A 23,168-nucleotide genomic window follows, 5' to 3' on the forward strand; every position below is an offset into this window, starting at 1 on the left:
TTACAGATGAAATTCAACAAGGAAACAGCACAACATAATAATTCTTAAAAAGAGGAAATACAATTACTCGAATGAGGTGCTGGGTTCTGAGCAGTGCAGTCAATCAAGTCTCATTTCACGAAACTCAGGAGCAATAAACCTACTCAACAAAATTGAACTATTTGATTACATTAAAGTATATTAATCTAATATCTGAATATTCACAATTTCCCAGCTGATAAAATGCCCTGCTGTTATTTCACTGGAAATTTAGAATAATCTGACTCTTGTTCAGTCAGAGCTACTGGGTCTGGTTATGCATTTTGGCAGGGCCCATGTGCTCTGTCTCCATTTGGGACAGGACCTCTTTCCTGCAACATTTAAGGCTCCTCTTTACAGTACCTTCCCCTAGAGGATATTCCTTCTTTGGCTGATTCTTAGTCCCATTTCCTATTCATTTGGAAAACTATAGAGTTTGTGAGCAGGATCATACATGCCCATAAGTTCTAATGAGTTTTTGATGGATCATACTTCACAATGAACACACTTGGATTTTTAAAAAATGCTTTTAATGGGAGAGGAATGAAGTAAGAGGTTGGACTTAGCAGATATAAGCTTGTATATATAGAATGGATAAACAACAAGGTCTACAGGGTATCATATTCAATATCCTGTGATAAACCATAAAGGAAAAAATATGAAAAAGAATGGATATATGTATTTAACTAAATCACTTTGTTGTATAGCAGAAATTAACACAACATTGTAAATCAACTGTGAGTGCATGCTGTCACGTCAGACTTTTTGTAACCCTATGCACAAAAGCATGGTGGGATCTTCCTGACCCAAGGACTGAACGCATGTCTTTTACATATGTTGCATTAGAAGGTGGGTTCTTTACTACTAGCACTACCTGGGAAGCCCAATTAACAAAGAAAGCTTTTTTTTTTTTTTTTTTTTAATTTTTAAACTTTACATAATTGTATTAGTTTTGCCAAATATCAAAATGAATCCACCACAGGTATACATGTGTTCCCCATCCTGAACCCTCCTCCCTCCTCCCTCCCCATTCCATCCCTCTGGGTCGTCCCAGTGCACCAGCCCCAAGCATCCAGTATCGTGCATCGAACCTGGACTGGCAACTCGTTTCATACATGATATTTTACATGTTTCAATGCCATTCTCCCAAATCTTCCCACCCTCTCCCTCTCCCACAGACTCCATAAGACTGTTCTATACATCAGTGTCTCTTTTGCTGTCTCGTACACAGGGTTATTGTTACCATCTTTCTAAATTCCATATATATGCGTTAGTATACTGTACTGATGTTTTTCTTTCTGGCTTACTTCACTCTGTATCATAGGCTCCAGTTTCATCCACCTCATTAGAACTGATTCAAATGTATTCTTTTTAATGGCTGAGTAATACTCCATTGTGTATATGTACCACAGCTTTCTTATCCATTCATCTGCCGATGGGCATCTAGGTTGCTTCCATGTCCTGGCTATTATAAACAGTGCTGTGATGAACATTGGGGTACACATGTCTCTTTCCCTTCTGGTTTCCTCAGTGTGTATGCCCAGCAGTGGGATTGCTGGATCATAAGGCAGTTCTATTTCCAGTTTTTTAAGGAATCTCCACACTCTTCTCCATAGTGGCTGTACTAGTTTGCATTCCCACCAACAGTGGAAGAGGGTTCCCTTTTCTCCACACCCTCTCCAGCATTTATTACTTGTAGACTTTTGGATTGCAGCCATTCTGACTGGTGTGAAATGGTACCTCATAGTGGTTTTGATTTGCATTTCTCTGATAATGAGTGATGTTGAGCATCTTTTCATGTGTTTGTTAGCCATCTGTATGTCTTCTTTGGAGAAATGTCTATTTAGTTCTTTGGCCCATTTTTTGATTGGGTCATTTATTTTTCTGGAGTTGAGCTGTAGGAGTTGCTTGTATATTCTCGAGATTAGTTGTTTGTCAGTTGCTTCATTTGCTATTATCCTCTCCCATTCTGAAGGCTGTCTTTTCACCTTGCTAATGGTTTCCTTTGATGTGCAGAAGCTTCTAACACCATACACAAAAATAAACTCAAAATGGATTAAAGATCTAAACATAAGACCAGAAACTATAAAACTCCTAGAGGAGAACATAGGCAAAACACTCTCTGACATACATCACAGCAGGATCCTCTATGACCCACCTCCCAGAATATTGGAAATAAAAGCAAAAATAAGCAAATGGGACCTAATTAACAAAGAAAGTTTTAAAGGAAGTTTTTCTGTCCTCACACCCAACTCGGTTGGCAAAGACAGCCCCCTTCTGGTCTAGTCCGAGAACTGAATCCCTGAGCCTCTGGAGGTGCCCTGGCCCCTCTTACACAGCAGTGGGTGCTTACAGCTACTCAATTCTCAACTTCCTGCCCAAATACCACTGGATTGATTTGCCTTTCCTGGCTTTCATCTTGACCATGGTTCAAAATCACCATGACCACCGTGGTTCAAAATCATGGTGACCACCAAGTCACCAACATTTGGCTTCTATTACTCCGGACAACACTTGCCCTCTGCCAGCCCCCATCTCTGGCCACTGAGAGCCTCACCCCCACCCTATGGACTGAGCCAGCTCCAGGCAATCGAAACGAGGACTCAGAGGGATGAGTAACAAGCAGAAGTGCTCAAGTAGGGACTAGGCCTCTAAATCAGGCCTCAGGTTTTGGAAAGAAATGGGCTCCTCAAGCTACATTCTGTGAGCCCAGTTCCTGCTTAAGTGTCAGGCCTCAGGTGAAGGGGGGCTAAGATGTGACCTAAGAAAGCCATGCCCAGGGATGACCCTGAGGGAAGGCCAATTTGCTGTGACTTCTTAATTTCAGCCTAAGGAATCTAACCACTATGACATCAAAACAACTGCATCAAACTTTCCCGGTGGGCCAGTGTTTGAGACTGCGTTTCCAATGCAAGGGGCACAGGTTCCATCTCTGGTGGGGGAACTAAGATTCTACATGCTGCATGAAAGTGAAAGTTGCTCAGTTGTGTCCAACTCTTTGCGACCCCATGGACTATATAGTCCATGGAATTCTCCAGGCCAGAATACTGGAGTGGGTAGCCTTTCCCTTCTCCAGGGGATCTTCCCAACCCAGGGATCGAACCCAGGTCTCTTGCATTGCAGGCAGATTCTTTACCAGCTGAGCCATAATGGAAGCCCCAAAACTGAACTGCCAAAACCCAGGATCGAACTAGGGACCTTTAGATCTTCACTCTAACACTCTCCCAACTTAGCTATTTCAGCTGCTTCATTATGTGTGGTGTAGCCAAAAAAAAAAATTTTTTTTTAATTTTAGAAAAATGACAAAAAACAGTTGTACTGAATTGTCTTCCTTTGGTCTGAACTGCATTTTCCTGATATACAGACCTTCTGGGAACTTCATGCATAAGAATTTTAGAGGAGTTAAATGTGTATGATCACAGGCACACCTGGAGATATTGTGGGTTTGATTTTAGACCAAATAAAGAGAATATCACAATAAAGCTATCACACAAATTTTCTGGCATCCCAACATACAAAAGTTATGTTGATACTATACTGTAGTCTATTAAGTGTGCGATAGATTATGTCTAAAAAATATGTATACCTTAATTTAAAAATACTTTCTTGAAAAAAATGCTAACCATCACCTGAGCCTTCAGTGAATCACAGTGGTAATATCAAAGATCACTGATCACACATGCCCATAACAGATATAATAAGAGTGAAAAAAGTTTGAAATATTACAAGAATTACCAAAATAAGACACAGAGACATGAAGACATGAAGTGAGCAAATGTTATTGGAAAAATGGTGCCAACAGATTTGCTCAATGCAAGGCTGCCACATCCAATTTGTAATAAATGCAATATATATGAAGTGCAATAAACGAGGTCTGGCTTTAGAATAGTCAAGGAAAGGCTGAAATAAATGCACACAGAGGCTAGAATTTTGTTAATCTAACTTCCTTTTTTCAATTCTATCAAAACTTGAATGCATCTGTTAATTCAAGAAATATAATATTCAGAATGATTATTCTTCTTATAGCTATGGGTTTTTCCTTAGGCAATGAATGCTTCCATATAATTCAACCACTTATTACCAGTTTTTCTCAACTCTTGTTTCTTCCCCAGCAATAATACATATTTTCTCGACTTCCTAAATCTCTTTATTACATACAATTGAATGTAATTTGGAATTTACAAGTCTTATCACATTCTCATTCTGCCTAAGCAATTCTAAATATAAAAAGTACTGTCTGCATATATTTCTTCAGAGTTGCTGCAGCTTTGTGCCTAAGATTCCTGAAATTAAAATTATGGTTCTTTGACATCTTTTTCATCTAGTCATTTCTGGCTTTTGGAAAACACCAAAAGCCTTAGTTATCATCCGGTGTCCCAGCTGAAACTTCTTACTTAAGGGTTCACTGAGATGGAAGTAGTAATTACTTTGCCAAGGGATTTGGCCCAGAGCTAAAACCAAGCAAAGTCAAAACTGTCTCTGTAACAATGCAATTAGTCATTCATCAATCCAGCTTATGAGTGACAGCTATAGTGGAATGCCTTAAGGAAATCAAGATATTTTCTACTATATTACTTTATCAGTCTGAAAAGTTATAGTTTACCAAGTATTTGCATTTTATCCTTGGAACAATGCTGTGAAGGATTTTTATCATCAGTTTCACATAATAAATATAATTTATTGCTGTTAATTTCATACATTCTATTTGCCCACCTCCCTTACTCTAGTATCCTCTCTGCAAAAACTCTTCCTTCTCATGGAGATCTCCTTCCAACACACAGCTTCTATCTTTATTTCTCTTCTTCCCCAACTTACACCCTCAAACACACTCTTAATTCTCTTGTCTCTCTCTCTGTCACCATTGCTTGGAAAATTTGGAGTCCTGGATGCGCCCAATGCCCGCCATCTGAGCTAACCCTGGACCAGCCAAATATTGCTGGAGAAAAATCATAAAACTCTGCTGAAATGATTTTACTTTAAACTCTGCTCAATACTCTGTAATAACCTAAATGGGATAAGTGAAGTGAAGTGAAGTCACTCAGTCGTGTCCGACTCTTTGTAATCCATGGACTGTAGCCTGCACCAGGCTTCTCTGTCCATAGGATTTTCCAGGCAAGAGTACTGGAGTGGGTTGCCATTTCCTCCTCCGGGGGAAATGGAATGAAGAATTTTAAAAAGAATAGTTCTTGCCTGGAGAATCCCAGGGACAGGGGAGCCTGGTGGGCTGCCGTCTATGGGGTCGCACAGAGTCGGACACGACTGAAGCGACTTAGCAGCAGCAGCAGCAGCACTTGGTTCTTTCTTGGACAATCCTTCATTAGAAAGTTCACTTTTTTAAATTTTACATGCTTTTAGCAAGAGAAAGTAAAAATAACATAACAACTTTGGCTATCTTTGAAAACTAGTAGCTTGGCACAAAATTTCATTTTTATGCTAACGATGACTTTATATGATGCTGATATTTTAACACTTGCTTTTTAATTAATAATAATTAAATATTAAATAAATAATAATTAAAATATTTTCTTTATTGCTATGTTTTTAATTAAAAACTGTTCTTTAAAAGATTAAACCTAAATAATGTTTTTTAGATAAAAACATAGCAATAAAGGTATATACTTTTAAAGAAGAGAAATCACCTATATGCCTACTAAGGTAATTGTTTTTATTTTTATATATTTCATTCTGCCTTTGTGGCACAACCCTGCAGGGCTGAAAGACACTTTGGAAATCAACTAGTCCAAACTCTAATTTTCATGTGAGAAAACTAAGATTTTCTCCACAGAGAATGGAACTGCAAGGGGGAAAAATATCACTATTATGTAATATAATATTAACCCTCTTAAAAGCTATCTTTGGAGAATTACAACTGCAAAATCTAGATTCCTTAATAAAAACTACCAGAAATCCAGGAATTTCTACAAAACATATGTGAATTCAAAGTGTCTGGACTCATAGATTTGAATTCAAAGCTCACATAATGGTATGCATTGCTACTACTAATGCTGTCTGCAGATTATTGATCCTGGAAAGCACTCTCCTTGATAAAAAGGCAAACTGCAGATGTTAAAAAGTGCACTTTTGAGGTTTTCTCTCTGATATAACTCAAAGAACTGAAATAGCAGTGAAAAGGGGGGCGGTGTTCTTTGTTGGGAACATGGACGACTTTCAAAATAACTGTTAGAATCTGAACTTGCTGTTACTGGGACAAGACCCAAAGTTGGAACAGAATACCTCCAGTTCTGAGACATGTCTGCTACTAATCAGGAATAAAATCTGAAGCAAAACATTAAAAAAAAAAAAAAGAATAGTTACATGTATAACTGTATATGGATACACCTGAACCTAATACAACATTGTTAATTGACTATACTCCAATATAAAATGAAATTTTTTTTAAAATAAAGAAAACACTATGCTAAATTAAAAAAGATAAAACAGACACAAAAGGCTACATGGTGTATGATTTCAATGATGTGGAATCTCCAGAATGAGTAATCTAATGAAAAGTGAAAGTGAAGTCACTCAGTCCTGTCCAACTCTTTAAGACCCTAATACATTGAACCAAAATGCAAATCAGTTGTTGGCAAGGACTGGAGGAACAGTTGGTCAGTAAGTAGTGACTGATTAATGGCTACAGATTTTTCTATTGAGGCAATAGAAATGTTTAAAATTATACAGTGATGTTGGTTGCCCAACATTTTGAATATACCAATGGCTCCGCAGTAAAGAATCTGCCTTCAATGAAGGAGACACAGGAGACGTGGGTTCGATCCCTGGGCCAGGAAGATCCCCTGGAGAAGGAAATGGAAGGAAATCCCCTCCAGTATTCTTGCCTGGGAAATCCCTTGGACTTCCTTTGGAGGAGCCTGGCAGGCTATAGTCCATGTGGTCGCAGAGTCAGACATGACTTAGTGAATGAGCATGCATGCACAAAAGGCCCTCAACTGCTCATTTTTAAGTGGGTTTAAGTGATTATTTTATGGCATGTGAATTTCATTTCAATAAAAAATATAAAATGTAAATAAAATAAATGCAGCTCTGCAAACTTCAAATGAACATTTAACGATACCTGGCAACCCGACTGTTTCCATAATAAATTTTGCTCTCCTCTCTCAAAATCATTACTTCATTTCTTCTCCCTGTCTCAACTTCCCACACTCCCTAGGTTTAAGCTCCCATCTCATGGCCATATTGGGAAGACAGAAGTGCACAGAAGGCAACACCTTCACACATCTTTCACTCTGTCTCAAACCTTTCACTTCTGGGCTTCCATTCGTCTGCATGGGCTGCCCACAGCACAAGACCACAGGCTGGGTGGCTTCAGCAACAGACATTTCTTTTCTTACAGTCCTGGAGGCTCAAAGTAAAAATCAAAGGTCCACTGGGATTGGGTTCTGGTAAGATCCCTCTTCCTGGCTTGCAGATGGTCACCTTCTCACTGTGTCCTCATGTGGCCTTTTGCCTGTGTGTACACGTTCAGAGAAAGCTCTTTATGTCTCTGCCTCTATTTATAAGGGCATCATTCCTATTGGCTGAGGGTCCCACACTATGACCTCATTTAACCTTCACTATCCACCTAGAGACCCTGTCTCTTGCTGTTATTGTTGCTCTTTAATTGCTAAGTTGTGTCCAACTCTTCTGCGACCCCATGGACTGTAGCCCACCAGGCTCCACTGTCCAAGGAATTTCCCAGACAAAATACTGGAGTGGGTTGCTATTTCCTTCTCCAAGGGAATCTTCCCAACCCAGGAATCAATACATCGAATTCTTTACCACTGAGCTACCAGGGAGGCCTGACCATGTCTATAAACAAAGTCAAATTGAGAGGTAAGGGCTTCAGCATATGCATTTTGGTGAAGACACAGATTAGTCCTTAATGCTGCCCATCTTCTTCATCTTACCGTGCGCCACAACAGAAACAAAGTCCCTGGTCCCATCAAAAGCCAGTAGCCCCCAACCCACTCTGGGTCCCCAGCCCTTACCATTTTCTTATGAAAATCACCGACCCACTCATCTCTTTCTTTTGCATAACCAGAGTCTCCTCTGGATCATTCTTCCAAGAATTCACACATTCTCCTCCCTTGACTCCACAATCCTTCTCTATCCCCTAACTCATTTTTCTATTTCCCTTTAAAACAACTCTCATCACTGCTTCCTCTTCCTCAACAATCTACTCCCTCGTCAGGCCACTCAAATCTGGCTGAAACTGTTTGCCTTAAGCTTTCAAACATCTTCCATGCCCCAAATTCAAAGGATATGTCTCTCTCATCTTACTCAATTTTTCAGCAACATCTGACCCAACTGACCACTCTCTGCCCTGAAAAGTCTTCTCTTATGAATCCATGACATCACAACCTCCTGATTTCCTTCTGCTTGCTTCTTCTACTCCCCTTTTAAACCTCCAAATATGGACATGCCCTAGAACTTGCTCCCGAAAATTCATATTCTCTTCTCCAGCTATTTCCAGTGCTAAGTGAGCTCATCCTGTTTCTTGGTTTTGCGTCCTGTCTCTCTGGTGATGACACCCAAATTTATATGTGCAACTCTGACCTTTCCTTTGAGCTCCAGACTCATTTATACACTCTAAATGCCTAGCTGACAGTTCCTTTTGAACGTCTGACAGTCTTGTCAAATGCAGCATATCCAAAACATAACCTTTGACTCCTTTTTCTCTCTTCTAGGCTTCTCCATCCTGGTGGATAGCAGTGAACTGTTCAAGTCCCCAATGGATCATCCTTGATTCTCCCCTGTGCTTATCTCCTGCATCCAGCCTTTTGGCAGCTCTGCCTCAAATCCATTGACTTCTCTTTATCTTGACTCCTATCACGCAGGTGCCAAGCACACCTTCTCTTGTCTGGACTGGAGCCAGGGATTCCTGAATGGTCCTTCTGCTCCATCCTTACCCCCACTGCTATCCACCCCATGCAGCTGCCAGGGGAACTGTTCAAAGACGTAAATCATATTTTGTCATTCCCTTGTTCAAAACCCTTCAGTGATTTCACTTGTTATTAGAATAAAACTCAAAACTGTCATTGAAGCCAGAGTCCTACAATGTTATCTGACTTCCCAGATCTCTCTCATAAACCTCTCCCCTCAACCCCACACTCCATCCTTTCTGCTTCTTGAACACATCAAGCTCAGGGTCTGGTTACTCACTGTCCCCCTCTGCCTGGAACTTCTTGTCCTTCAGGTCTTGACTCAAATGTCATCCCTTCAGAGTGACTTTTCCTACTCTCATTTCTAGCATTGATTTTCTGTTTTAGCAAACTATTTATCACTACATATCTGCCCTAGAGGGCAGAGCTGTGGTCTGTCACCTCCCTACCGTATCTCCAGCATGAAGCACTTGCCTGGCATATAATAAAAATTCACTGGAAAAAAATGAAATTCATCACTGACTCTCTCCCTCCACTAGGCTGCCAAAAGAAGCCCAGTGGCCTTCTCCAATCCTCCATTGTCCCCTCCCCATCTATCTCCTAAGGAGGACATTTCAGTCAGACAGGTCCTGGGCTCTTTGTACATCAGAGTCAGAGAGCTGACAGAGAATTAATAGAGGAAGATAGATCTGAAAGGCTTTGCAAGGGAAGGACTTGGAGAAACTGGTTGTCAGCCAGAAATAATAAAGAATAGAGGTCTGAGTGAGTAGATTGGGAGAGGGAGCAAGGCGGGGGTTGGGGGGGGAGCCTCATGTGGTCTAAGTGTGACAGAACTCTCTCGGCATTTGTCAAGTCTGAATCTCTGGAGCAGGGAGGAGAGAAAAAACTGAGCAGAATACATGGAAAATAAAGGCATGGCTGAGGGTTCTGAACTGGATCCCTTTTATATATTCTAAGAGAAAGGAAAATAAGAATATAATTTTTATTTAGTTTTTGCATGTTGAGTTCTGCATCCTTTAAGGCCAGGCTAAGGTCGACCTCTATGAGCCTGTGACTCCAAGAGTTATATACACATGAAGAAACTGAGGTTCTGAGAGATTCTGTGACATAACCACAGTCATTCAGTTAATAGTGACAAAGTACGATTCAGAACCAGGATCTGCCTACAGGACCTGGGATTACATATGCCTACATAACTGCTTTCATCCAAAACAAGAAAGGAAGTTAAATGGACCTGTTGCTTTTCATTTAGAAAAAAAAAATGGGGGCTTCTGTTATCATTCCCTCCACCTCTTTTTTCTTGGTGCACTGCATGGTTTGTGGGCACTTAGTTCCCCAGGGCTTTCCCAGAAGGCTCAGTGGTAAAAAAATCCGCCTACCAATGCAGGAGACACAAGAGACATGGGTTCGACTCCTGGGTCAGAAAGACCCCCTCAGGGAGGAAATGGTAACCCACTCCTGTATTCTTGCCTGAAAAATTCCACAGACAGAGGAGTCTGGTGGGCTACATGACATAGGGTCATAAAGAGTCAGACACATGACTGAGCATGCACACAGTTCCCCAACCCTCTAGAGACTGAGAGTGCAAGTCCTAACCAATGGACTTCTAGGAAATTCCCTACCATTTCCCTTCTAGTTGCTCTGTGCAATGTAAGTCAAGTTCACCAATTTATAGTTTCCAAAATAGATCTTTATCCTTCCTCCAAATATCCAGATAACCTGTGGTCCATTTTTAGTTTTCTAGCACCTCTTCTCTGAGAGACCTTGAAGATGACCAGCAGTGGGTAACCAATTCCTTGGGTAAGGAACACTTAGCTCCTGGCAGACAATCTGTCTCCATCTGGACAACAGAATTTACTTGAAGTGACAAGGTGATCTCGGACTCACTCTTCACCTGTCTTGGGTTTCAGGTCTCTTTACTGTGCCAGATGTTTCTTTTTTAGAAACCACTGTTTTCAAAAGAGAAGTCGGAAACAAAATAGGAACAGAGGAGTTCTGATTTCCCCAACTTCAAGGAACAACATCCAAACTACCCCAAAGCAACAAGTATATACCTTTCTTGTTTTCTACTTAAAAATATCAGATGTTCATTTTGTTTGGGCCTCTTCCACAACCTTCTTACACCCCAGGCCACTCTTTTGCATGCTCTTTACTTTTAATTTAATTTTCCACACACCTTTTCTGAACCTGAGATTAGCAGTCATACTACTTTATAAGATGCTTCTCAACTTTCCTTATTTTTATCTATATCATTGGCATTTTATTTTTTAAAAGTTTTCCCACCTGGGAAGCCTTAAACAAACACCTACATTTTTCAAACAGATAAGAATGAGGTTATAAAATGATAACTATGAGATAGATAATTCTTGGGACTTCCCTGGTGGTTCAGTGGTTGAGGCTTTGCCTTCTAAAGCTAGGGGTGTGGGTTTGATCCCTGGTTCAGGGAGAAGACTCTTGAGAGTCCCTTGGACTGCAAGGAGATCCAACCAGTCCATTCTGAAGGAGATCAGCCCTGGGATTTCTTTGGAAGGAATGATGCTAAAGCTGAAACTACAGTACTTTGGCCACCTCATGCGAAGAGTTGACTCATTGGAAAAGACTCTGATGCTGGGAGGGATTGGGGGCAGGAGGAGAAGGGGATGACAGAGGATGAGATGGCTGGATGGCATCACTGACTCGATGGACATGAGTCTGAGTGAACTCTGGGAGTTGGTGATGGACAGGGAGGCCTGGCGTGCTGCGATTCATGGGGTCGTAAAGAGTCGGACACGACTGAGCGACTGATCTGATCTGATCAGGGAGTGAAGATCTCATATGCCTTGTGGCCAAAAAAACCAAAACATAAAATGGAAGGAATATTGTAACAAATTCAGTAAAGACTTTAAAAATACTGTACATAAAAAAAAAATCTTCAAAGAAAGGCTAGATAATTCTTTAAGAATTATCATCTCAAAGACTGAGGACTCTGTAATGCTTTGGAAAAGAGGTAGCCTGTGAAGACTTGGATGAAGTCATTTGAGTACTGGAATCACTTGTGACCATCCCCCAAAACCTTCTGTTGAAGGTCACCCCAGGAACTGATATTGATGAATACTTCTTAGAGTCAATTTAAATGCTTAAATATTCAAGTGCTGTGAAATCAGTTCTCACACATCTAGAGGAGCTGTGGTGTCCACATCTCTCCTTCAGAACCGGGACTTGCATCCCTCCGGTGGCTGGGACTCTGCTGATGCCCATATGGGTCTTTCCTCAGGAACCATCCTGGAATGGAGGCCCTGACACCTCCAAGGTCACAGGCCCTGGAGGGTGGCTGCATCCAATGCCTGACCAGTGCCTGACCCGTGATCTTAATTCAGCCCAGCTTAGAGAAAACACTGCAGCTTCCCAGCTCCATGAGGCCAAGACCTTCATTATAGGAGCATTAAAGGATGAGTTCTAACTCTGCCACTCCCCCCTGCCTCACCTGCTCACTGGCATTGTTCCTGGGAGCACATCCTAATACACTTCCCATACACAAAGCTCCATCCCAGAGTCCATTTCTCAGAGAACCTAACTTCCAATGGCCCCTAATAGGAAATTATATAGTATGTAATTTATTTCATCTGTGCTTCTAATTGGTATGCAAAAAAATCATGTATATAAACTGCCCAATTAACTAAACCTGAATAAGCAAGATCCAAGAATTTAAAGGATGTGTACAAAGTTAGAACAAGTTTTAAATTGAATTTTATTTCCTTTTGGGGACATTTTTCATGGTATCCAGCCCCTAAAGTATAAAGGAAACAAGTAGAGAAATATAAAGACTCCGAAAATGTTTGCTTTATACATTCCTTTTCAGAATACTAGAAATTTTACTATTTTAATATTATAGAACTTATAATTTCATGCATATCGATAATTTCAATCTTGATTCTATTTACAGAAAGGAGGAATATCTAAGAATGATATTAACCAAGAGAACAACAGTCTTTAAGGCAACAGAAACAGCCTCAAATCATGCTACAAGAGGAAAGACTTGATGTTTTAGATAAATTGAAAAACTTTGGGAGAAAACTTATTTTTGAAAGGATCATCTTTTAGGAAATTTCATTTTTAATCTCCAAAATACGGTATGTGTGTGCTGAGTTATTATTTTCCCTAAAGCAACTTCCCACAAGTAGTAATTAAGAGTTGTTTTATGGGACAGAATTTAGCCAGTCAGAGGTGATTACCATGAATCACAAAGACAAATGTATACATAGCCTTCTGTCTTCCCACAATACCGATGGTCTCTTTACCAAAGGGTAGCCAACAGCTACTCTCATCGTTAACAGAGGATAACTTACCCCTCCATGGCAAAGAGAGCCTTAAATAATCCAGCTTCTCCCTGCCCGCCATCCGCGGGCTGAACAGAGAAAATACATTGACATCATTACAGGTTGTGACACATTGATTAATCAGGTAATACACATTCTAAACACTTAGTGAAATGGACTGTAAAAAAACTATTTTACTGACTCTCAGGGACAACAATTTATCTTCTATTACTTTAATGGCCCTGCTGTATCTATGTCTTTACAGTCAAGGGGACTTGAAAATGATCAGAAACGCCTAGGCTTTGGGGATTCAATAACACTTAAACTCACTAAATGTGGCTAAAAAGTCCTCCCACCCCTGAAATAAACAAATATGGAACAAGATTAAGTATGCTAAGAGACAGAGAAGGGAATAAAAGAAAATATAGAAATCGTTTAATATAGACCAGACAGGATGATGGACAATTGTAATTTCACGTTGAATAGAGCCAAATGGAAAGTGATGAAAATTTCTTTCAACACAACAGAAAATAAATGCGCATGGGAGCAATTGTTAATAGAATATTGTTGCCACTCATTTGGCAGCATCAGAGCCAAAAAACAAGACACTCAAGAAGTGTATGGTAACAAAAAATAAGTGCCTGATGTATTATGCAGGCAGATTAGCAGGTAATTAGATATATTGAAATCACACCGGAAGCAGCAGCTATCACAGAGTCCAACCATGTAAAACAGCTAAGTGGAAGCCTGTGAAATTTATTTCTCCTTCCTGTTCTCCAAATTCTAATCATCTCCCCAGGGAAACCTTGTGGAATCCTCTGGAGTGGGTCCCCTTGTTATGTTTTCATAGCTCCCTGTTTTCTTTTCCTTCATGTAAGGTAATATTGCTGGGGTTCTGTGATTAATGTTTCCCTCCCAAAGCGGACTTTCAGCTCCATGAGGCCAGAGACCCCACGACTGTTTGGTTCCCTGCATGCCTAGTGGGGTGTGTGATACAGTACCGGTGCTCCAAATGTAATTTTTTGTTGTTTTTTTAAAAGGAGGTTATTTATTCATTTGGCTGTGCTGAGTCTTTGTTGCGGTGTATGGGCTTCTCATTGCAGTGGCTTCTCTTGTTATGTAGTAAAGGCTCTAGACATGTGGGTTTCAGCAGCTGTGGCACATGGGCTTCAGTAGTTGTGGCTTACAGGCTCTAGAGCTCAGGCTCAGTAATTGTGGCACACAAGCTTAGTTGCTCCGTGGTATGTAGGATCTTCCTGGACTGGGGATCGAACTCATGTCCTCCGTATTGGCAGGCAGATTCCTATCCACCAGAGAAGTCCCAAAGGTACATTTTATTTTTAACCAATAAAGTATTTTTAAATTAAGGCATAAGCACCGAAGAATTGATGCTTTTGAATGGTGGTGTTGGAAAAGACCCTTGAGAGTCCCTTGGACTGCAAGGAGATCCAACCAGTCCATTCTGAAGGAGATCAGCCCTGGGATTTCTTTGGAGGGAATGATGCTAAAGCTGAAACTCCAGTACTTTGGCCACCTCATGCAAAGAGTTGACTCATTGGAAAAGACTCTGATGCTGGGAGGGATTGGGGGCAGGAGGAGAATGGGATGACAGAGGATGAGATGGCTGGATGGTATCACTGACTCGATGGACGTGAGTCTGAGTGAACTCTGGGAGTTGGTGATGGACAGGGAGGCCTGGCGTGCTGTGATTCATGGGGTCGCAAAGAGTCGGACACGACTGAGCGACTGATCTGATCTGATCTGATATATATATATATTATTTTTTGCTGTGCCATGCAGCATGCAGGATCTTAGTTCCTCGACTAGGGATCAAACCTGTGCCACCTGCAGTGGAAGTAAAGAGTCTTAACCACTGGACCACCAGGGGAAGTACCTATGGCTTTTTCAGACAATGATATTGCACATCTAATAGACTATACTGTAAATAAAGCTTTTGGGGTGCTTAACGTAAATTATTTCTTCACAGTTGTGGAGGCTAGAAGTCCAAGACCAAGAGGAGAACAGTGCTAGTTTCATTCTGAGGCTTGGCTTGTACATGGCCATCTTCTCTGTCTTCACATGTCCCTTTTCTGTGCATCCACATGTCTGTGTCCTAATCCCTCCTCTCACAAGGGTCTTATTAGTTTAGGATCAACCCATCTGACTGCATTTTACTTTAATTTCCTCTTTTATGATTGAGGTAACTGGCTCATAACATTATATGTTTGACTTGTACAACACTGTATTTCTACTTCTGCTCACTGTGCTCACTATATTTCTACTTCTGCTACAACATGCTGACCATTTAAATAAAATATTGGGGCTTCCCTAGTGACTCAGTGGTAGAGAACCCACCTGTCAATGCAGGAGACACAGGTTCGATCCCTGGTCCAGGAAGATCCCACATGCCACAGAGCAACTAAGCCCATGAGCCACAACTATTGAGCCAGTGCTCTAGAGCCCATGTGCTGCAATTGCTGAAGCCCAAAGGCCTACAGCCAATGCTTCCCAACAAGAGAAGCCACCACAACAAGAAGCCCGAGCACGGAAACTAGGGAGTAGTCCTGACTCGAGGCAACCAGAGAAAACCCCGTGCAGCAACAAAGACCAAGCACAGCCAAAAATAAATTAATCAAACCTAAAAAAATAAAATATTAACTATATTCTCTGTGCTATACAACTTTGTGATTTATTTATTTGATAACTGGTAGTTTGTATCTCACCGAAGATATTTTTTAAATGACTGAATCATCTTCTCGACATTTATTTTCTTGTCTCTTTTCAGTGGTTGCTTGCTTTGTTCTCTGCATGCTCTCACTACTACCACTACTATCCCTGCTACCACTGTGATGAGGATACAATAGCAGACAGTATCCTGAGAACAAGGTGACGTGTAACAGGAATGAGGTCCATTGCCCCCACCCCTTTGTACACCAAAAACAGACCACTCATTCAAGGCAATTCAGGCACCCACGATGGGTCTTAAGATGCATAAGCAATAATCATAAGGGGAGTCTTCAGTCTTTGTCTGAAATTATCTTCAGAGTGACACCATCTACATTCTATTAATATTAGGCCTTTATAGTTGAGTAATAGTGAAATCATAGATATTAACTTAGTGCCTATTATGTGTCAGTTTTTTAAAAATTATCCACAATAAAGAATAGAGATATAACAAATTTTCATTGGATTCTTTGGTCCAACAATGGTCATGTTCTTACCTTCAAACTCCTTGCATTAAAGCAATAGTCCCTTCATCACCTCCACCTCACATTTTATGCTGATATCTCACCCTTAACAACCTTTATAGCATTATTTCCAAGTTCTGTTTTTTCCTGATTGTCATTGTAACAGACTTTCTATTTCAGCCTTGCCTGTACCCCTGAAATATGTGTGTCAAGATTTTTGCCCTTATTATCAATTACAGAAAAAGGAAAAAAAAAATGATCATACTATGTGACGTAACTCAGAAAGACAAATACCATATGACATCACTTATTTAATATGTGGAATCTAAAATAAGACACAATGAACCTATCTATAAAATAGAAACAGAATCAGGGACTCAGAGAATAGACTGGAAGTTGCCAACATGGAGGGGATGGGGGAGGGAAGGATTGGGAGTTTGGGGTTAGCAGATGTAAACTATTACATATAAGATGGATAAACAACAGGGTCCTACTGTATAGCACAGGGAACTATATTCAATATCCTATGATAAACCATAATGGTAAAGAATAGGAAAAGAAGTATATATACGCATATATAATTATAACTGAGTCACTTTGCCATATATCAATATGTAACACAACATTATAAATCAACTATACTTCAGTTTAAAAATGAAAGTGGATTTTCATTATACAAACATTTCAACAAGTCTAACATTAAGAGTAACTCTGATTCCATTAATTCATAATTAATTCAATATCTTCCTTTTTTACCCACAGCATGCATCTATCAAACTGATTTTTTCTTTTTCTTTTAGAAAGAAAGAACTGCAACATCCATGGTGTTACCATAAACATCAAGTGATCTAAAGAACTAGCTTACTTGCCACCAGTTCTTTGAGACTCAAAACTGGGGCAATAACCTAGGAATGTTTTCTAAAACAAAATGACTTGTAGAAATTATGAAAATTACTGGTCAGTATTAAAGGCTCCAATTGCAGGACATGCTTGATGTCTACATGGTTGTCTCAGCTCCAGTTCTCCCTGGAGCAGACCCTGAGAGAAAGATGCAAATGTAAGAGAGTGTGTTGGGCAGATGATCCCAGGGAAGATGGGAGGGGAGTGAGATACTGTGGTTTATCTGAGCCCAAACTGAGCCCAGTGTTACATGTACAATATTACATGTGCCTTGACATGTGGGGAAAACCAGGGGCCTTGAATGGCCTGACTACAGGTTCTTCTCCTAACTCTGTGCCACAGATAAGGTCCCTTAACCAAGAGCTCTCCTCTTCACAGGATCAGATGCAGTTCCCATTTATCCCTTATCAGTGGGCTTCGGTTACTGCTAACCCACAGAATTATTCAAACAAATCATATCCTCCCACGAGAGCCAGCAGGCATCCCGCTCCCTTGATACTATAGAACCTGCCTCCCACAGCCCCTGCTTGGTCACCATGTTCCAAAACGCAGGCTCTGTGCCGCTCTGTGTGGCATGCAGTGTCCTCCCCCAGCTGGGAGTACAGGTGACTAATTCATCTGGTGATCTCATCTACATGGTACGGGTGTCTGGTCATCTCCACAAACCTAGGGCAGGAATCCCTCTCTCACCAGCCAAGTGAATAGCAGAAAATTAAAACCAAGATGGAAGGAAATACACCTAATAAAATGTACATTATCAAGCAAGTTACTACTGTGCCTCTGGCTAACTGGAGGGAAAACGCTTGGCGAGTTCTAGGAGCCAGTGTAGAGCCAGCCTCAGAGATACTCGCCCCATGTTGTACAAGAAGTGGGTTTTTTCAAGACAACTCTTGTCAGTCATCAGTTGAGAGCTGCCCCAAGGGCATTCACTCTCCCAGACTTTATGCATGTTATAAATAGGCAAAGCAGATCAGCCAGCCATAGACAACCCCCCAGGCACAGGGACAGAGGCCTGCTGGTTGAAGGTAGCCTTCAGGCAATAGAGCTATAAGGCCTGAGGGGATACAGGCTCCAGCATGAAGATGGTCCTTTATGTCAAAATCTTATTAGTTCCTGAGTTTTCCCACAAAATTTATAAATTCGAACACAAAGACTCCATCTTTTAGTACAGATAAAGTTCTATTCAGGCTTCCCCACACTGGGCTCTACACCAAGGGTCTGTCACCAAAAGTTTTCAAGTGCGGAGCTATGGAGACCTGTGGTGAGTGTTAAGCATGTGACACAGTCAAAACAATGTCAGAGCATGTATGCATGTGTACAAAGTCGCCTCAGTCATGTCTGACTATTTGCGACCCCATAGGTTGCCAGGCTCCTCTGTCCATGGGATTCTCCAGACAAGAATACTGGAGTGGGTTTCCATTTCCTCCTCCAGGGGATCTTCCCAAGCCAGGAATCCATCTCCTGCATTGGTAGGCAGATTCTTTACCACTAGTGCTGCCTAGGAAGCCCAATGTCAGAGTGGATCTCTTCAAAAATGGCGTGGGCCACCAAAGCATGAGATTAAATAATACAAAAAAATCAGCAGCTTTGTCCTAGCTGTATTGTTATCATAGGAGGTGATGACATTTCCTTTGTATTGTTCAAGGTCAAGGAGACAGTCCAGAAAAAGCACATAAGGATATCATCTAGTGTCTTGGTCTCATGGAAACCCACTTGCTCATGAAAGAGGACAATCTTGATTAGTGTTTCATCCTTTTACCTCTGAATTCAAGTGCTCAAGAAGCTATTCCCAAATCATGTAAACTGGTACAGCCACTAGGGAAAACGGTATGGAGGTTCCTCAAAAAACTAAAAATAGAGTTGCCATATGATCCAGCAATCCCACTCCTGGGCATATACCCAGACAAAACTTTAATTCAGAAAGATACATGCACTACTATGTTCATAGCAGCACTATTTATAATAACCTATATGTTATTAGGTTATTGGAAGTAACCTAAATGTCCATAAGCAGATGAGCGGATAAGGAAGATGCGGTACACATACACAGTGGAATACTACTCAGCCATAAAAAATGAAATAATGCTATTTGCAGCAATATGGATGCAACTAGAGATTACCACACTAAAAGAGAAAGAGAAAGACAAATACCATATGATATCACTCAAATGTGGAATCTAAAATACAAGACAAATGAATCAATCTTTGAAACAGAAACATATTCACAGACACAGAGAATAGACTTGGGGAGGGATGGACTGGGAGTTTGGGATTAGCAGATGCAAACTATTTATATATCAGATCAGATGAGTCGCTCAGTTGTGTCCGACTCTTTGCAACCCCATGAATCGCAGCACGCCAGGCCTCCCTGTCCATCACCAACTCCCGGAGTTTGCCCAGACTCACGTCCATCGAGTCAGTGAGGCCATCCAGCCATCTCATCCTCTGTCGTCCCCTTCTCCTCCTGCCCCCAATCCCTCCCAGCATCACAGTCTTTTCCAATGAGTCAACTCTTCGCATGAGGTGGCCAAAGTACTGCAGTTTCAGCTTTAGCATCATCCTTCCAAAGAAATCCCAGGGCTGATCTCCTTCAGAATGGACTGGTTGGATCTCCTTGCAGTCCAAGGGACTCTCAAGAGTCTTCTCCAACACCACCGTTCAAAAGCATCAATTCTTCAGCGCTCAGCCTTCTTCACAGTCCAACTCTCACATCCATAAATGACCACAGAAAAAACCATAGCCTTGACTAGACAAACCTTTGTGGCAAAGTAATGTCTCTGCTTTTGAATATGCTATCTAGGTTGGTCATAACTTTCCTTCCAAGGAGTAAGCGTCTTTTAATTTCATGGCTGCAGTCACCATCTGCAGTGATTTTGGAGCCCAGAAAAATAAAGTCTGACACTGTTTCCACTGTTTCCCCATCTATTTCCCATGAAGTGGTGGGACCGGATGCCATGATCTTCGTTTTCTGAATGTTGAGTTTTAAGCCAACTTTTTCACTCTCCACTTTCACTTTCATCAAGAGGCTTTTGAGTTCCTCTTCACTTTCTGCCATAAGGGTGGTGTCATCTGCGTATCTGAGGTTATTGATATTTCTCCCGGCAATCTTGATTCCAGCTTGTGTTTCTTCCAGTCCAGTGTTTCTCATGATGTACTCTGCATATAAGTTAAATAAACAGGGTGACAATATACAGCCTTGACGAACTCCTTTTCCTTTTTGGAACCAGTCTGTTGTTCCATGTCCAGTTCTAACTGTTGCTTCCTGACCTGCATACAAATTTCTCAAGAGGCAGATCATAGAGCTTTGTTCGTAGTGATGCTTTCTAAGGCCCACTTGACTTCACATTTCAGGATGTCTGGCAGGTCAGTGATCACACCATCATGATTATCTGGGTCGTGAAGATCTTTTTTGTACAGTTCTTCAGTGTATTCTTGCCATCTCTTCTTGATATCTTCTGCTTCTGTTAGGTCCATACCATTTCTGTCCTTTATCAAGCTCATCTTTGCAAGAAATGTTCCTTTGGTATCTCTGATTTTCTTGAAGAGATCCCTAGTCTTTCCCATTCTGTTGTTTTCCTCTGTTTCTTTGCATTGATCGCTGAAGAAGGCTTTCTTATCTCTTCTTGCTATTCTTTGAAATTCTGCATTCAGATGTTTATATCTTTCCTTTTCTCCTTTGCCTTTCGCTTCTCTTCTTTTCACAGCTATTTGTAAGGCCTCCCCAGACAGCCATTTTGCTTTTTTGCATTTCTTTTCCATGGGGATGGTCTTGATCCCTGTCTCCTGTACAATGTCACGAACCTCATTCCATAGTTCATCAGGCACTCTATCTATCAGATCTAGGCCCTTAAATCTATTTCTCACTTCCACTGTATAATCATAAGGGATTTGATGTAGGTCATACCTGAATGGTCTAGTGCTTTTCCCTACTTTCTTCAATTTAAGTCTGAATTTGGCAATAAGGAGTTCACGGTCTGAGCCATAGTCAGCTCCCGGTCTTGTCTTTGCCGATTGTATAGAGCTTCTCCATCTTTGGCTGCAAAGAATATAATCAATCTGATTTCAGTGTTGACCATCTGGTGATGTCCATGTATAGAGTCTTCTCTTGTGTTGTTGGAAGAGAGTGTTTGTTATGACCAGTGCATTTTCTTGGCAAAACTCTATCAGTCTTTGCCCTGCTTCATTCCATATTCCAAGGCCACATTTGCCTGTTACTCCAGGTGTTTCTTGACTTCCTACTTTTGCATTCCAGTCCCCTATAATGAAAAGGACATCTTTTGGGGGTGTTAGTTCTAAAAGGTCTTGTAGGTCTTCATAGAACTGTTCAACTTCAGCTTCTTCAGCGTTACTGGTTGGGGCATAGACTTGGATTACTGTGATATTGAATGGTTTGCCTTGGAAACGAACAGAGATCATTCTGTCGTTTTTGAGATTGCATCCAAGTACTGCATTTCGGACTCTTTTGTTGACCATGCTGGCCACTCCATTTCTTCTGAGGGATTCCTGCCCGCAGTAGTAGATATAATGGTCATCTGAGTTAAATTCACCCATTCCAGTCCATTTCAGTTCGCTGATTCCTAGAATGTCGACATTCACTCTTGCCCTCTCTTGTTTGATCACTTCCAATTTGCCTTGATTCATGGACCTGACATTCCAGGTTCCTATGCAATGTTGCTCTTTACAGCATCAGACCTTGCTTCTATCACCAGTCACATCCACAGCTGGGTATTCTTTTTGCTTTGGCTCCATCCCTTCATTCTTTCTGGAGTTATTTCTCCACTGATCTCCAGTAGCATATTGGGCACCTACTGACCTGGGGAGTTTCTCTTTCAGTATCCTATCATTTTGCCTTTTCATACTGTTCATCGGGTTCTCAAGGCAAGAATACCGAAGTGGTTTGCTATTCCCTTCTCCAGTGGACCACATTCTGTCAAATCTCTCCACCATGACCCGCCCGTCTTGGGTTGCCCCATGGGCATGGCTTAGTTTCATTGAGTTAGACAAGGCTGTGGTCCTAGTGTGATTAAATTGACTAGTTTTCTGTGAGTATGGTTTCAGTGTGTTTGCCCTCTGATGCCCTCTTGCAATACCTACGGTCTTACTTGGGTTTCTCTTTACTGAATAGCACAGGGAAGTATATTTAACATCTTGTGATAAGACCACAGTGGAAAAGAATAAGAATTTATATATGTATAATTGAGTCACTGCTGTACAGCACAAATTAACAACTTTGTAAACCAACTGTACTTCAATAAAATTTTTACAAAGAAGCTATCCCCAGATCAATTACTGTTTAGGAAAGAAAGAAGAAAACCCTGAAACTCTACTATCAGGTGATAAAAACCCATCACAAAGATATCCAGGAGATGTGAGAAGGAAGTCTTTCCTTCCCCAAAATCTCTACTGAAACTCAGAATCCAGCCCCTCAAAGAATTTGACATCAGAAGCTCTAGTTTCTAATATCATTGATCATGAGGGCCAGTCTGATCATACCTATAATTTTCATTTTTCAGATGTTTACTAAGTGCCTGTTGTGGGAAAGGCAATGTGCCTTCTTCAAGAGTGTATTCAGAATACACTGATAGGTTTAAGAGACTCTTGCAAGGGCCTGTGCATCCAAAAAGATCCAGCCAACTCATTTGAAATTCTACAATTTTGGATTCTTTCCTTCCCAATGAGACTCTGGGTCTTGAAGAGACTTGATGACTGTTTTACAGTTTGCAAGTACCCCAGCACCGAGTTAGAATCCTGCAGGGACATCTTGATGGAAATTAACATATGATTCTGCTTACCATATGATGGATGGCTCAACATAGAACCATGATATGGAGGAAGAAATTTGATGGTGGGGAACATGGGGCACAAAATACAAGGTAAAGCAGTGAGAA

At 41.0% G+C, this 23,168-nt stretch overlaps 1 protein-coding gene and 1 non-coding gene across 2 annotated transcripts in view; both read right to left on the reverse strand.

Annotated features, from left to right (window-relative positions):
* ST8SIA6 (ST8 alpha-N-acetyl-neuraminide alpha-2,8-sialyltransferase 6) overlaps positions 1-23,168 on the reverse strand; it is a 164,761-nt gene that overhangs the window by 85,103 nt on the left and 56,490 nt on the right. The gene's annotated exons all lie outside the window — the stretch shown is intronic.
* Positions 3,189-3,261, reverse strand: TRNAF-GAA (transfer RNA phenylalanine (anticodon GAA)). Its single transcript has one exon. It is a non-coding gene; the product is annotated as a tRNA-Phe (tRNA).

The sequence above is a fragment of the Bubalus kerabau genome, chromosome 13 (genome assembly GCF_029407905.1).
Source record: "Bubalus kerabau isolate K-KA32 ecotype Philippines breed swamp buffalo chromosome 13, PCC_UOA_SB_1v2, whole genome shotgun sequence".
Lineage (NCBI taxonomy): Eukaryota > Metazoa > Chordata > Mammalia > Artiodactyla > Bovidae > Bubalus > Bubalus kerabau.